This window comes from Anser brachyrhynchus (genome assembly GCF_964034855.1).
Source record: "Anser brachyrhynchus genome assembly, chromosome: 6".
NCBI lineage: Eukaryota > Metazoa > Chordata > Aves > Anseriformes > Anatidae > Anser > Anser brachyrhynchus.
The window spans coordinates 17,395,438-17,412,766 of record NC_137700.1 but is presented as its reverse complement, the minus strand read 5'-3'; the positions used below and the strand labels follow the sequence as shown (position 1 = coordinate 17,412,766).

General features: G+C 44.9%; 1 protein-coding gene and 1 long non-coding RNA gene across 4 annotated transcripts in view; both read right to left on the bottom strand.

Moving 5' to 3' along the window:
- ARID5B (AT-rich interaction domain 5B) overlaps positions 1-17,329 on the bottom strand; it is a 116,608-nt gene that overhangs the window by 77,148 nt on the left and 22,131 nt on the right. The gene's annotated exons all lie outside the window — the stretch shown is intronic.
- Positions 5,773-16,721, bottom strand: LOC308197312. Its single transcript, XR_013952797.1, has 2 exons — positions 11,624-16,721; positions 5,773-11,255 (listed from the first exon to the last, which is right to left on the bottom strand). It is a non-coding gene; the product is annotated as an uncharacterized lncRNA (long non-coding RNA).

Here is a 17,329-nt window from a genome sequence, read left to right as displayed (position 1 = left end):
GAAGCAGCAGTGCTGTGTCCATCAGGCTTCCCTCCCGCTCGCAGTAGGAGCTGCTCTGCCTTCTTCCATTACGCTCAGTTACTAAGGGGGCGTCCCAGAGGATGCACAGATCATAATTAGTTTATCACTGCCTGCATGCGTGGCGTTGGCCATACCATCAATATGCAGCCGGCACAGAGGGAAGGGACGGTGCATCTGGATGTCCGGAGGGACTGGGATGGCGAGGGGTAGCGGAGATGCATGAGCACAGGCAGGACCCCCAGGCCAGGAGGGTGCCTTGACCATTGCAGAGCAGTGGTCAGGTCCTGTTGCTCCCCCAGACCTGGAAAGAGGCCAGGGCCTCAGCAACCCAGTGGTGCACCCACGATGGGACTCGTTTCATTTCCTAACACAGCTCTAGTCGATGACAGATGTGCAGATCCCTCTCTAGTCAGACAGATCTCCTTACAACCTGCTGTTCTGTAAGGTGTGGATCACTTCACTCTCTGGAGTTGCTACTGCCTCATCTCCAGTGACAACTAGCTCAGTTTCGGGGCTTAACCTGCAGATCTAATGAGTGACATGAATTACGACGATGTGCCAACGCAGTCTGTCCTGTGCCAAAGCAATGGTCCAAACCCATGCTAGATCATCGCCTCGCAGCAGATACACTCGCCATCAAGATATGAAAAGGTTGCCCTCATCTGCGTTAACAGACTTTGGCTCTTCCAGCTGTTCAGACAGGACCCGATTCTCCTTCCTTCCCGTTCTGCACCTTTGGCCAGGACTTTCCGCAGCACGGGAACAAGGGGAGACGAGATGAAGATGCACACAGCTGACCCCTCCAAGCCAAAAACCGCAGGCCAGACGGGCGCATCTAAAACCTGCCTGGTCCAGTAACACCCCACGGGGGCACAGCACAGCCTGCCAGCAGGCAGAACGAACTTAGGGCACTACTGCCTAAAAAACCTGACTACCTCAAAAATTCCAAGAGCAACAGAAACAGCAGAACAATGAAAAAGTAACTAGAAGGAGGAAGAAGAAACTCGGTCTTTATGACCTAAAAACCTTTAAGAGGAATCTTGAAATGAGAACACCTTCCCGTATCGCCCCCCAGTCACAGCCTGCCATATACTCCCAGTTCATCACCCAGGTAGCTGCAGCTGGCCGAGAAGCAACGCCAGCCCTCACCTCCTCCTCCGGGTACTCCCATGACAGAAAGGACAGTTCTCCCAGAAACAGCCGTCAAGGGAGAATTATGGCAGGCTCCTTGCTTGACCACCCCACACATCTCATCACACAAGGCTAAGAGCTCCGGCAGGAATCCACCTCCCTTTGCACCAGGCTGCCATGACCTAGGATCAACAGCTGAGGAGCTTGGGCACCACTGGTATGAAAGTACTGCTGCATGCTCTAGCACACCAAGCCGCTCTCACTCCAGGGATTAGGTCAGATTTACCAAATGCAGCTCTTCCAGGCCCCCCTGCCTTGTCGTTCCCCTGTCTCTGTTCATGCTAGTAATGCCACTTGGTATGCCCTGGCTGGCTAATTAGTTACAGGATCTAAAAATATTAATCTAAGAATCATATTTCTCTCACAGATAAATGCAAATACAATAATGATTTAACCCTGCGACATGGGACTGGAAATCTGTGGTTTTTGGGTTTAAAACAATTTGGGTAAATTATTGACACAACAGGGATACTGCTTTGTTGGCAGGACCCACACTACTCCCGCCCGCTTTGAGAACCCCCCTCTATTTGAATGCTAATGCAATCAAGAACAAAGGCAACGTGTTGCAGGATATGGAACACAGTGATTACATTTATGTTTTCCAGATAATGATGATGTTAACAAGTTGCCTGTAATTCTTATGTGGACGTTTGCCTGCCTGATTTTGCTTTTAAATTGATCAAAAGGCAAAAGCTATTTTGCCAATACACAAAATACCATGTGCAGCCTTTCTGCCTGTATCAGATATTTCTTCCCTTGTAAGGAGGAGTCAGAGCTAATTCTCAGAATTTTGTGCCACTTCCCCAGCTCTCCATTTTCTGTCACAGAGCCAGAAGAGCATCAGTCGTTCAGAGAATTCCTAAGATTAGTGTAACATCTGAAAGAAAGAGAGGACTTAAAAATCTACTGGAGATTGAAACTACTGTTCCACCCAACAGCAATATAGTCATTAAAAAAAAAAGACAGCACCTTCTCATGCGTACTTAACACACACGGTTGAAGAACATTTTACAGTCAGTGATTTGGATTGGATTTGTTCTAGTCCTACTTAATGGGGATGAAACCGACTATGTTCATCGATGGCAGAAGCAGCAGGTCCATATAATCAAATCTACCATAATATTTACCCCATCAAATCGCTGAATTTAAACCCTAAGTTCGCTTTTTGAAGAAGACAAAAGAAATTTAATGCCTAAAAAGTTTCCAGACAGACATTCAACATCCTTTTTCATACCCTGATTCAATACTCAGCTCCTCATAACTGCAGCTCCTGCTCTGTGCTCCCCGGACCCTCCTGTGCCATAGGAAGCAGGTTTATGAGGTGTTTCCAGGCTCCAAAGAAGAGTGACTGACAATCGCCATTTCCAGCTTTTATATAACCCTTCCATCCACAGCCCTCAGACTGCTTTATGGAGATGAGTAAAAATTATTATCCCCATTACACGGAGAGAGAAACTGAGACAGAGAGCGCTTAAAGGATTTACTCCACAACATCAAGCAACTTGGAGAGCAATGGAGACAGCAAACAGCCCAGAAATCCTCATTGGTGGGGATTTCTGGGTAAGTCAGTTTTCCTAGGTTTCCTCAAAAGGGAAACTCAAAAGGCCTCCCCAGGATGGGGCGAGGGCTCTGTGTTGAGGTCTCTCTGCCACCGCTGCCACCTTCCCTGCCCTGCCCGATCCCAGCCACACTCCTTCATGCCACCGAGCATCCTCCGCTGCCTGGCTGGGACTGCCTGGCCCCTCCGTGGGGCTCAGGAAGCCTTACTGCAGGTGAGTGCCGCTGCAGCAGCTGCAGGAGCACAAGCAAAGTGAGCCGATGCCACGGATGCGGCCAAGTTTGGGGCCAGGCTGTGAAACCCTCTCCCTGCCCCTCTCCTTCCCCTAATTTCCTTTTCTATTTAATCCCTCAGGGCACAGGAGTGGGCTAGCCCATGGCCAAACAGCCACAGATCGCTACAGAAAACCGCTCTGAGAGAGAAGGTTTTTAAACTGCCCTCTTAGCTTTCTAAAGCAGATGGAGACAGGGGGAAGGGGGAGATTGATTATAGAAGGGAGCACATGCTGCCTATCCTCTTGAATGTTCTGGGTCATGCGGACCATTCAGGTTGAATGTGCATCAGCTTTAAAACAAGTATTTATCCTGGTTGTCGTGGTTACTGATAAGCAGCTTCAATTCTGCTGATAACAAAAAGAAGAAAGAATTAAAAAGGGGAGGGGGGGCTGAAAACATAATTTGGTAATATGACGAAGCCAAGAAGAGGAATTAAATCACATTAAACAAGCCAATTGTACTGTAAATGGCTCTGCCTCTGTATTTGCTTTTAAATCATGTAAGGCTCAAACATGGCAGCTGCTTCAGTTTTAACAAACAAACAGTAAAAAACCCTTTTAATAACGAAAGGAAATAATGATATACTTTGCTTTAGCTGAATTCAAACATAATTTAATTTTTCCTGAGGTGAGATTTGCACAGGGAACAATCAGATAATAAGTGTTATCATTCTCATAGACAAAACTGAACCAGCACTTTGCAATTCAAAGTGCTATTTAATGCACCATTTTCAGCAGTCTCTGAACACCATCCAACATACCACTGAACTACGCTTCAGTACTTACATGTAAAGCCTGATCCTGCAAATACTTGAGCACGGGAGTAATGCTACAAACACAAGTACTGGTATTGCTGCTACGGCTGACGCTATGCACTCCCTAAAGGGTTTCCACGAGTGGGGTCACATCCAGTAACTTTTCCTATAACACCTTCTCTTCATCTTTATTATTATTCCTATGATTATGTGTCTTAGGCTCCTTTCTTCTGAAGTGTAGCACTGCGCAGATAAAATAATGGAGAGTGGAAAACTCTTGCAGAGAAAGAGGCAGCTGGAACCACTGGCAAGAGAGGCGCATACTTACTTAAGGGGATGACAATTAACCACTAGAACAAGGAAGCAAAGGCAGTAGCAGGTTCCCCAACCCAGTGCTGAAGACTGAATCTCTTTGAAGATATTCTGCAGTCCCACCATTTTTAAACTTGGGCTCTGTTACTTGCCTTCTGTGCTGAAGAGGTGAAGAGCACCATGGCAGATCTATACTTGCTTGGGAAAATGTTAAGGAATGAAAAATTGGAAACAATGGAAAGCCACTGAGAGTTAAACTAAGTTACTGGGCTTAATATCAGCATAACGGGGTCTCCTGTCATCTCTTTCCTCTTTTCGTCCACACACCATTCGCACACAAATGAGAGAAGTGTACGACGCAGCCTTACTCATAAGGGACTGTTACACCACCACTGCCATATGGCAGAATCAGTCGCCTTCATTTCCCATTACCCCCAGACGCATGAGTCAAAAGCCTTATCTCCGTGCTTCACGCAGGGCCTTTCACTATCATTCTGAAAATTCGGAGGAACTTGGCCATCCTCAAAATAGCAACGGCAGAAGCTGCCGGTCCCAGAGCCATGACACAAGGGGTGGAGGGTGGAAATGATCCGATGATTTAAACAGTTCAGCTCTGCTTTTGACATTTATGCCCTCTTTGAAACCCTTAATGAAGTAACAACCCTGTTAATTCTTGCCGGGTATTTAGTACACATAAAAACTGCATTATCTACTATTTACCATTTACTACACACAAGCAGTATCTGGCTCCGTATAAAAATAACAAGCTCACTGTAACCCTCCGCTCCCTAACCATACTGCTGATTTCTTTGACACATGGAGAAGTGAGAATAATTACATTTTACTGAGTGCGTCTCATTACACTGATTTAAGTAAGATTTCCAAAGCTGCAAAAATATGCTTTTCAATTTCATTTGTTTCTAGCAATTCACTGAAGATGGTTAGTAAAACCTTCAGAAATCATCATCAATGTGGACAAAAATTGTACCCTTCTCATGTGGACATTTGACAGAGGGATAATAGGGTCTAGAAACACCACAGTCAGACGTTTCTTTTCTATTTAATGTTTCCTTCTGTGCCAAACATAATATAACAGACAAGTGTTAGAGAGACATGCAGGGGGGAGCCTGAATAGAGAGCTTTAAAAGAGGTCCTTAATAGAGAAGCAGTATGCTTAGTCTTCGACAACATTCAGTGGCAATTTATTTGCAGCCATTTTCTCATGTAACCTTTCACACTGGAGCAGGTAAGATAGAGCACAAGACAATTTGTCAACTGCCAGATATGAACAAAAGAAACCATTTTTAATAAGCTTCAGCAGCCCCTTGTATTTGTTTTGCAACATGTTAATAACTTTTTTGGAAGCCAATCAAAGGCGGGAAGAGCAAAAGAAGTCAAGCTGGGAAACAAAAAACCACAGTTAAACAATTTTACAGATAAACTTGAGTTATCATCTGCAGCGTAATGACGCTTAAATCCAGGAGTGGCACAGAATTAGAATTAGCATGATGCTGTTTCTTAAAAAAAACAACACAGAACTGCAGTTACAAAAATGTATTTTCTCCAAGAATTTACTGTCCTTTATCTCATCCCAGCACAGGATGTATGTGCTCCCAAGGACAACCCTACTCCAGCTCCCCTCCTTCCCTACGACCAGGTGAAAATGAGCAGGAGGAACAGCACCAGGAAAGGGCAGCTGGGCACCGCCAAACTCCCGGCCACCGGGTACCCAACATCTCTGCACCACACTCCCCCAGCATCTTGGGGCGTCTCCCCTCCTAACTGAACATCTTGCATTACATCCAATTGCCCACAAACTGTTGCTCTGAAAAACAACCCAAAGGCAGCTGCAGTGGCTGGTAAGGGTACACGAGTGAGCCTGTGGTTGCTCATTTAATCCCAACCTGCATCCCAACAAGGCTGACTCAGGCTGAAGAGGAGCATAAAGAAGAAGGTGTAAAGGAAACGGAAACTAACGTGCGCCCTCCCCTAGGCAAAGAGGACAAAAAAAAAATGAATGATACGTAGAAGAAGATGAACAAACCAACTGTGCTGAGGTTGAGCAATGCCAGAGCCTGCCTGTGTGACCAGGCTTGTAGTACTACCTTTTTTTTGTGGTACAGCCGCATTTCAGTAGAAAAGGAATCGGTCACAGGTGTGCAAGAGCTCGTGGGCTGGTCAGTCCCTATCCCACAGGCAAAAGAGAGCATACAGAGAGCTGCCTAGGAATGGCGTGTACTGATACTTGTGCTAAAAAGGTCTCTGCAAGGGTAGGCTGCGATCACTGGACCAAATGCTCGTCAGAGCTCCCAGTCCCATTTCTAAGGGAAGCACCTTCTGGTGCTGAAGAGAAGTCAGAGCACCCAAACAGGGAGGCATCAAAATCTCAACACCTTAAGCTGAAAGATCTGATGAAGTGTTAAGCAATTTCATTAATGTTATTAAAACATAGAAAATTCCCTTGGAAAATTTCACACAGGTTTTCCCGTCTCATTGCACATTACTCATGGCCTGAGAGACGTGTGAGAAGCAAACGGACAGAAATAAAGCTTCTCTCGAGTCAGCTTGGACCAAGCCCTAGTCTCACTGGAAGAACGACCAGGCTTGTGGGCTTCAGTGAGAACAGGGCTGGGTCCTTTGAACTAGGTTATTGTGGCACCTGTAAGAGAGGTACAAAAGTTTCTGGTCAGAGAAGATGCACCAGGGAACAAAAGGAGCTGCCGGTCAGACAACAACCCTCCTTGTTACAGTGATGAAAAGACTCCCAGACTTCAGCAGACACATGCCTGCACAGTTTACTACCCTACCCCTCAAAGCAGATTTTGCCTTCTGAGGACTTTGCAGGGGAATCTGTTAGGCAGTGGTGGAGGGAAGGAACAGAAGCATTTGCTCTCCAAGAAAGAGGAACAGCCTTTGAATAAGCAAGGGCTCCCTGTGATGGGAACCTGCCAGCCGTCCCCACGCTCCTCCTGAGAACCACAATGGTATTTCTCTCCCCTCCTGCAGGACCAGGAAGCGGTTCCTGGAGAAGAGAAGCCGCGCCACCTGAATTGTCTGAAAAGGCCTCAGGTGGAGGCAGGGTGAGAAAGGATTTCAGGACAAGTTATGCCTATGAGCTGAGGAGAACAAGCGAGTATCCTCCCACTCCTTTCTCTAGGCAGACTCTTTCCAAGTTTTCAGCGAGAGCATAAGTCTCCAGCGAGTCTGCCCAGGAAGGGCCCGGCGAAGGGCTGCCAACGCGCCTGGGAACAGTGGCTTGAGCCCCGCTCCCGATGGGCCTGGGCCCGACCTCCAGCAGAGGAAGGCTCCCGAGCAGAAAACAATCCTAACATACTATCTACCATTCTGGAGCGTGCTCTAATAATAGATAGCACTGTCTATTTCAAAGCACTTAAAGGACGCTAATTAGTCCTGAGGGCATTCCTATGAGGGAGGTAGATAGATAAGTATTATTTCCCATTTTACATATGAAATAACCTCCTCAGAGATGTTCTGACTTGCTTAAGGCCACTGAATGAGTCACCGAGCTTTGCTCTCAGCAGGTCCTGGCTCCCAGACCTGTGCCTAGACCTTCAGCAATACCTCTTTCACCAACGCAAGTGCAAAATCTTCACTTCAAACATGGAGTGAGAGAGTAATGAAGATCAAGGAGGGGTGATAACGCTGGGAAAAAATACTCTCTGGGAAAGGAGCTTCCAGAAGGATGACAAAACAGAGCCTTGTATCTGCCGAGCGCTAGAGATGAAATCTAGGGCAAGGACAGATGAAAAACATACTCTGATACAAAACTGTAGGAGTTTTTGGTACATACACTATTCACTCACAGCTATTTACTGTGATTTGTCACCACCATTAATGGCTGTTAAACAGTTTTTGATTCTTAACTTCCAGCACGGCTGTGAGCGCTGGAGCCCGTGCCTGGGCAGCAGACAGCAGCCCTGTCACACACGCTCGGTGCCTACCTGTAATTACAGGCACGCACCCACAGGGTTACGCTGAGCTTGTGTTCCACGCTGGAGATCACTACAGTACGTATGTCCCCATGTCACTGGATGTGCCTCCCAGTGACACGTTCCTTTTCAGCCCGCAGCCCCATCCCACTGTATGGATGTGCCAGACTCCCGAAAACGTGCCCATGGCCCCATGGCATTCCTGTGCCCCCCTGCACCACCAGCACTTAGTGCTCGTTCTCCTGGGAGCAACCGGGGATGTTCTACTGCTGGTCCCAGGCTCTGGAGCTTCATCTCATCTGCACAAGGCAGCGGGATCATCTCACACCTCCTGCCCCTGCCCCAGGAGTGCCGGGAGCATCAGCACCGAGGCCCCACGCAGAGCTCACGGGGCTGCATGGAGCGAGGTGCTGGCTGCAGGAGTCCCTCGCTCCCTACGGCAGGCACCCACCTCCAAGCTCCCATCCGCGCAAATTCAGTGAACTGGGGTCCTTGGGAAAGCGAACGCAGCGTGACAGATGCCGAGAGCACTCACTCACTGCTTGTGCTTAAAAAAATCTTAATTTTTGCTTCTACAGTGTTCGAGGACCAATCTCCAGCAGCTATCAGCTACGCAAAACATTATTAATTTATCAGAGGGGAAAAAATTATTTATGCGGTGCATTATCAATCTTAAATGGTGATGTTTAAGTACAAGTCTGATGAAGTATATGCAGTGTAATGCAGCTGCTTTGCATTTTGATTCCTTTATTTATAGACCACGGCAAATTAATAACTCAAAAATGTTGTTTCAGGCAAAGTAATGGACACACAATAAAACTATTCATTTCCTCAAAGGTCACTCTAGGAGAAGCATACATTGTTTAGAAGCCTACCAACAATGCTATTGTTCCAAAGAAAAGTGAAAATATATAATAAGCAGTTAGTGCATATATCTGCATTGGAGACCCTAGGCTAATTTAAAGTGCAATCTTAAGGCAATCAATCATACTCTAAAATTACTTCATTTTCCAAACTGTTTACACTTTTTAAGTTACAAATCCACTTTCTGCTATTTCAACTCACGATTTACAGCTCCAGATTTAGCTTGCCTTGGCTTGCTGCCAAGCGCTAGTCATGAGGGAGCTAATGATCTGAACAGATCAGTGTTTTATAATGGAGAAAAGCGCATGTAAATTTCCAGTATGTCTGCAAGTAATCAAGGCATGCTGACTATAAATGAGGCGGCCTGAAATTTATTTTAGGAGAAATATCTTAAAGCCGCACTTTTTATCCGGGCCAAAAAAGAAATAAAAAAAAACCTCTTTTTAAAAGGTACTCCAAGATTATTCAAAATTATTCTAAATGAAACTGCTAAACAAACAATATGTTAAAGAATAGTACAATAGCTAATTTCCTTTAGTGTTTCTATCTTGGCCAGATCATATCCTTATCATGGCAAGCTGGAACATTAAACTCTCTACTTCATGGAATCAAAACACAAGAGTGCTTCATATTACATTATAGAAAAATGAGCCATTCCCTACAAACAAGGTCAGATTTCTGGAATGCCAAAGGTCTACATTCAAACAGGGCCGGGAGGAGGGGAGGCTTTGCCCACTCCGCTTTCTGAAAAGCAGTAGGAAACTAGACCAGCAATTTAAATGCGTTTTAATAGCCAAAATGCTAGAAAGAGAACAAGAAGTCTCTTGGGAGACAACGATACTTACATTAAGCATGATCTTTATTGTTTCATTACAGTGGCATAGCCAAATAATGACTTTGTGTTACTGTACAAATAATGCCGGATCCTCATTTTCTAGCGGAAATAATTACTCTATTCTATCATATTCTGTTTACTATCAACCTACACACGCACTCCCCCCTTGTAGGCACTGGGTTGTGGTAGCTTTGGGGCTGGCCTGAGAAAAGTTTCAGGTTTTCTCCTGTTTTTAAAGACCGTACCAAGGAGGCATATTCTGACCCCAAAATGGCTTTAAGAATGGAGCTATAAATATTCTTGCATTGTACTTCATGAAATTCAATCCATCATGATGGATATTTCAGTTATAACATTATTACATGCCTAAACTCAATTGTATAATTGGATAGGGCCAGAAACAATAAGCTGGCATTGCTTTGTTACAGCATACTACAGCTTTAAAATACCTGTAATCATAAATCAACATAATTATTTGAAGCACTGTCATGAAGCAGAGCAGGAAAAGAAAAATTAAAATAAACTAGCTGGTAGAGAATCTCATTTTACTTTCTAGAGACTGAAAGTTTTTACTGGCTTTGAGTCTCACCACTGCTGCAACTGGGGAAGTCTTTCTCCTTTCTAGGTTGCCTCGAAAGGCACCTCCTCCAGAATGCTCGCTTTTGTACAGCTTTCCAACACGCCAGTGGAGGAGCCCTGCGGCACCGTGGCATGACAGACGTGGCTCCCGGCAGCCAGTGAGCAGGGGCACGGGGAGCCAGGCAGGGGGAGATAAGGGATCCCACTCCCCGCAGCCAGCCCGGTGCCTGGGGGCCCTGGGTCCTGCCCCATACATCGCTGCAGCACCATGGGTCACACAGGAAGACCCGCAGAGAGACAGCTGAGGGCCCTCCTTGCGGTGGGAGCACAGGCAGCTGAGCCTTCCCTCTCCCAGCTCATGAAATATTTTGCTACTCACCTGCACAAAATAATTTGCTAACTCCTCCCTGACCTCTCTGCACTTCTCACCTCGCTGCGGTGACACCAACTAACCAACCACTTCTGGCTTTTATTTTTTTTTTATCCCCAGAACTTACAAATGAGAGCAAGAGGGACCGCCTTGATGGACAGCCCCTGGCTTTGAAGAAAGTTTGTTGCCTTTTGGTTTCTTTTTCCTTATTGCCAAGTAACTGGCAGTGGAAGCTGGCCCTGGGGAGACCCCAGCCAGCTAAGGCAGTGGGCCCAGCAAAGGTGAGCACGAGTCCTGCGGAGCCTCCCCGATGTACCGACACCCTGGGGTGCTTCCAGACAGAGCACAGCTTGTCGCTTTAAGAGGCAAAAGCACTGAACCTGGCTTCAGCATTTCTTCCCTCCCCTTACCTACCATTACGCAACGGATCTCCAAATCTCATCTCCACCTACCTTCCAGCCATGCAGAATTTCATGCTCACTGGAGGCACTGGGCTACAGCACGACTGAAGTTAATATTAAAACATGGATTCCTCCTACAGCTTCACTGAAAAAAAAACATTGAATTTGCAGGGACGGACATCTCCAAGAACCTTCTTGTTCTGTTTTTCTTGCTGCTGTCACATTTTTTTGTTTTTCTTTTTCTTTTTTTCTTTTTCTTCTTTTTTCCCCCCTTCTTTCTCTTTTGATCTTTGAAGGTCTCAAACAATGCATCTTATTACTTTTGATACCTATGCGGAGAATGTTAAGTCTTTCACAAATATACTCTCTTGGCCAAGTGCTTTATGGCTATTAGAGCTCAGCAACATGCAGTTTTGTGCATATGCACACATACAGTTTCATCATAGATAACTACACGTATATACATACACAATAAACACAATACAGTTACTGTAATGTGATAAAAAACCTTACTTTCTCAAACAGTCAACTTTCATTCTCGTGTACTGGGACATCATAAATTGGAGAAGCAGCTGAAAATAGGTGAGACTTGAATTTCCTCAGTCAAAGAATAAGAGGAAGAAAAAAACCTTTCTCTTTAAATGCATCTAAAAGAAGCAAAAAAAAGGGGAAAAACAGATTTGGGGGCAGGGGGAGAAAGTAAGTCAACTCATAAGCTCAGCAAAAGTTACTAAAAAAGAAGAGAGATAAATAAGTGATGTGAACATTTTGCGAGAACAAAAAAGCATTTGGTATCATCAGAGCTGGTGTCACAGAGTGGCTATTAAACGGCATAAACATTCACTTTCAGTCCCACTGAGTCACCCAGAAAAGCTGGCTCTCAAATAATGAGGCTGATGGAGTCTGAGATCCCGTTCTACTTTTCTTTACTCCAACTTGGAATTGCTGTACAGTTACAATACAGAATGTCAGAATACAATAAACAGAGCTGAAAAAGGGAAAGAAAACAATTTTTTCCCCTACAAGTCAGGTTCAGTGCTTTTGCCTATTAAAGTAACCAAATATGTTCTCTCTGAAATCAAAGCCAAAAGGCAGCATGCCAGACACAGTTAACAGATAAATCAATGTTCCCGAAGGGCGGGCTTTTTTGTTTTGGGGGGTTTCTGCCTGACAACAATCTTGCAGCGAGCAAACAGAACACCCACTACACATCTTGTCAATCTACTCACATGAAATAGGAAAGGAAAAGTGAATACTTTTGAAGATCTGTGCACTGTTTGGAAAAACTTCATGTTCTAACCTCTCTGTCAAAGGTCACGGTTTTCTTAACTATGAAGTCTGCAGCTATTGTAAAGCCCACTACATATAATGTGTAATTGCAGTTAATTTATCACTAAGGTTATTGTACACTAGCTGGGAGTTTGTAAACAAGAATGAATCACAGGTTTCATTTTTGTGTCCCTTTCAAACTGGAAGACCTAACAGTTTCCTGTTCCAACATACAAAATAGTATTGCTTCTATAAACCCACTCCAGTCTCCTTGCCAGCAGTTTCCATTTAATTAAACTGACAGCAAAACAGGGCCCTTGCTAATGTGATCCAGACCAGTTTTCCTTCAATGTAAACTCTCAGGCATGAAATTACATCTGAAACAGACACAATAATCCCTCTATATCTTAGTCATAAGTTTAATCTATACTAAAATAACATTTTCTTTCTCTATATTGAAGTCTGTTTTAGAATTCAGTGATCTTTTTCTCCTTTTCCCAGTTGAAGTTCAGGGAATTATTCAACTTCCATTCACCTTACAGTCAATTCAGAATTTTCTTCTTGCCTGCAATTTATACATTCATTGTTGGTTTCTAGGTCATGGGTAGCACAATGACCTCGCACGTGAGAAACCAGATTCAGGACCTACTTCAAACTTTCACTTTCTGGGAGCGAAACAGGCTGGCAGTGTTAGAAAACCAGCCCACAGCTGCTTAAAGCAATCTAACTTTCCTGGGCTGGCAACCTGATCTTTCACACGGATCCTCAGGTCAACTAGCTGTGAAGAAGAAAACTGATGAGATTTGTACGTAGCTTCAATAAAATGAAGGTGGGGTTGTTTGTTTGTTCAATGACCCGCAACATTTTACTCTACCCTAGTCATTCTTGTCAGTACACAACTTAAGCACGAATTCCTACAGCGCCCAGGAAGACGAGAACATGCCAGGGAGTAGTTCTTTGTCACCCAGTGACCACTGCGCTCACGATGACCAGCTCAATGAACTGCAGAGTGCATTTATGCCAGATTGAGATGAGATTGGGATCTCTGTGGTTAGGCAAAGCATTTTGTTGCTGGCCCACATGCTGCCTTTTCCTGCTCCAGCACTGGGACCAGCCTGGGGACACTACAGCTCCTCTGCAATTCAAGGCTGAAATAGGAGAGAGCTTTGAAACACAGAAAAGGACGGTGTCAGAGTGTAAAGCCTGCAGAAGTCACCATTAGTAGGGGAAGGGCAAATAACCGTTCTTGACTCACTCAAGCCAGAGTGTGTCACGGCAGGGACCTCGCTGTGACTGCCAAGCCACACCTTTCCACTTGATAGGACAGAGAAGCTTTATCTCTGCCATTTAAACAGCGATTGCAAAAACACTCTCCTGGACTTGCCACCCGACCTGGCAGCCAAGTCCACAGAACGGTATCGCAGAGAAGCTGCTCCTCCATGCTGCTCTGAGGAGTCCCGATTCTGGAAGAGCACATCACCCCACCTCTGCCACGGCAGGTCTCCAAGCCTCATGGGAATTATACAACATTTAGCCAGCAACACCTGAAGATACACCAGGACATACATTGACAGACGTCCTGTGGCAGGATGGTGTGAGATTTGGGTTGCCTAGCAGTAACTGTCATCTCAGTTTTTTGATCCTGGAAAGGGTTCTGGCAATTAGCTACATACCTCCTGATGGCAGCCGTGCCTTCCAAAGGATGGTAGGTAAAACGATTGTTTTAAAAGAAAAGCCTGAAGCTATTCTGAAGACAGATTTTGAGTGAAGTTTCAGCACCACCAAGTTTTTACCAAAAGCTGTATAGATGAGTTCAGATACAGGTACAGGTAGCTGAAGCTCTTCTCTTCCAGCCAGCGTGCCCTGTGAGCTGGGTTGAGCTCGGAGCTTTCCTTACACTACCTGTGACACTCAGTACGTCGTGGGCCCAAGGACTTTTGTTTCTTGTGAGCTTGTGCTCCAGCTGTAAATACGATGACCATAAAAAGCACAAGTGACAAAACCACTGTAAAAACAAGAGAAAACTAAACCACAGCTTATTTTGCTTATTTTCCAAAATTTCTACTTGCCCAACCAAACCTCTGCAAAACCTTTGTTACCTTCCCAACTAGAAATAACTGCTTCCCAAGAAATGCTTCATGATTTTAAGTGAGAAATTTGCCATCTACCCAGCAACATATGAATGACGCTTTTATAAAAACGTACTCAAACCGTTTTCAGAGCCTGGACAATATAATTTCTAAGCACTATTGTCACTATCTTCCTCTTCAAATAAGAAAATTAATTGCATTGTTTTCCTAAAAAGTAGAAAGTGAATTGCTTATTTAGGAAAAACAGCCATACAATAAGCAGTCTGACATTCTTGGGGAAAAAAGAAAATTTCATTTGTGCAGCAGAAGACAATGGTTAGTCATTAGCTTGATTAGAAATCATTACAGACCCTTCTGGCAACTGCTGTTCTGCTTCACCGTTTGTGAGGGTCTCTTATTTTAGAGACAACGCTCAACAAGTATTCTCCAGGTAAAAGCGATGTAAAACATTTGTTACCGTTGGGCTGACTTTGTCTGCAAGGTGACAAGGGGAAAAGGAGTCTAACAGAGAAGAGCAGCCTTTCTTCATCTCTGCCCGTTACGAAGCCGCTCCCTGTGCTTCCCCAAGCCAACAGAGGCAGCAAAGAGGTACTGTGCTGTACAAACACCCTGCACGACTGGCCAGAAACGGGGGAACAGCTTTTCATACTAATTTATGTGGATTTGCCCATTCGTCTGATCACTTAAAAGTCTCTCAACAAGGCAGAGAAACTAGCGCTAGAGTTTCTGCTGTAGAGGGTGAAAAATGTTCCTATTCCATTTGTGCAAATACGCTGGGCCCATGTTATCAAACACACAAATTCCTGTCCACACTCTCTCCTTCCCTCCTGCGCACCCTGCCATCAAAATAGCAGGGACAAAATTGGCCTCATTTCCTGTAAATTTCATTTAGACCCAAATGTTCTTAAGTATGTTGTCAGGGAATATATTTTAAGGCTGTTATGCCCCCGTCTGATCTCCTACCCTATGCTTTTAAGATATTAAATAGGCTTTGCCCAATAAATCAGATGTTTTGTGCCTTGGAATCGCGTGGTATCTGAAATCACCGAAGGCAAAATCCTGGGCCATTCACATCTGCTATGTGCGAGTCAGAGGGCCCAGGTCTAAAAATGTGAGGTGAAAAATGAGCCCCAAACCTTCCCTGCAGGGAAGGCTCACAGCCACCCGTGTCCCTGTGGCAAGGCAGAGGGGCGCCCACCGTGCTGCCCAGGCAGCGCCCGTCCCTGCTCCCAGCACAGCGCCATGCCACCCTCCTGCTCCCCACGTGGCGCAGAGCTGAAGCTCCTTGTGGGGTACAGCGCCTCTCACAAGTCCCAGGCCAGCCTGAAAAGTAAGAAAAATGGCACTGACCACTCCAAAACTGAGTGGGACGGTTGTCCCAGGGGCTCTTTTCCTGTTGAGGAGTATAATAGCTGGGTAGGAAAATCAAGGCATCCCTCCCTCTCTCAGCAATGTTCAGGAGGGCTCACACTGTCCTGCCACGCACAGTGCTAAAAGGTTTGCTACCAAGCATCACAGCAGCAAGCCTCAACCCAAGGTCCGGCCCTGAATATTGACAAGAAATGCTCCCACACGTCCTCCCTACCTGAGCTGGACGGCTGCCCTGGCAGCCGATGGCAGGGCTCCAGCGGCACAGCAATGCCCAAGGGAGCGAGCCCCCAGCCCCGCCAAGCTGACCGGCCCCCGACGCGCCATGAGCCTCCCCCTGCACAGGCTACGGACCCAAGCTTTGATGTTTTACAATAAATAGCACAAAGACAACAAACAAAACACATTCAAGAAACACGGTGGGAAAGGCGCCAGTGTTTTAAGGAACGCTCCCTTTGGAAATGAAGCCTTTTTTAGCCAAACCACTATGATTTTGTTTTAGTGACTCACACGAATGGATTCTGGATTAAGGTTTAAAAATGGGATATTTTCTCTTCTGCTTCTAGGTTCACCTCAAGACATGTGAATGAAAAAATAGCAGCAAGAATATTAGGTTGGACTTACACTCACCAGCAGACACTAAATAGGGATCTACTAAATTTGTAAAGCTTAGCTGAAGTTTCAAATATGTAATTCTGAAAATACAATTCCTCCTAAAGTCAGGCTGGGCAAGGACCATAAAACTATAAAAAGATACTTTGTCCCTGTGGACTGTGAGAAGCTAATCATTAGCCACTCATTTACAGTGTTTACCTGTTTGTCACATTATTTTAATGTTTCCTTCGTAGCAGCCTACCCCTCATTTCTACTATATGGGTTAAAAAAAAAAAAAGATCCACTGCCTCTAGGCAACATGTTTTTTTTGCCGGATGAAAACCGAGCACACAAACAAAGTGTACAGAAATTTGTGTTTGACTACTGTTGGGCAGCTAGAATGGCATTCATTTTCTTTGCAAAAATTTTCTTCCAGTTTTTGATACAAATGACTGTAAACTATGTACCCAGCAGCAAATTGAGAGAACTAAATTTAAAATGTACTCTCAGACCACTCTTTCATTATTTTTTTTTAAACTTTTCTTTTCCAGGGTGAGAGGGGAAGGGAAAGCTTGTACCGATGTTTTGAAGTACTGTAAGTTCTTTTGCCTTTTAACAGAAATATGTAAACAAGGTGTATGGCTGTAGGGTAATGTTCTAGTCACAAAGCATTCAAGAGCCAGAGTGAAGCTATTTAAAGAATGGAGTATTCAATTCCTGAGGCCAGATGCTAGTATAAATATGAAACTATGTTCACACTGCAGATTAAATTATTTTTAGTTTCTGCATTTGAACTGCCAAAATTATTTGGTTGTTTTGTGTTTTTTTATACGATACCACAGAACTTATGGGGCCACATTTGTAAGTTTCTGAACAGAGGATTAACAACACAGGCATA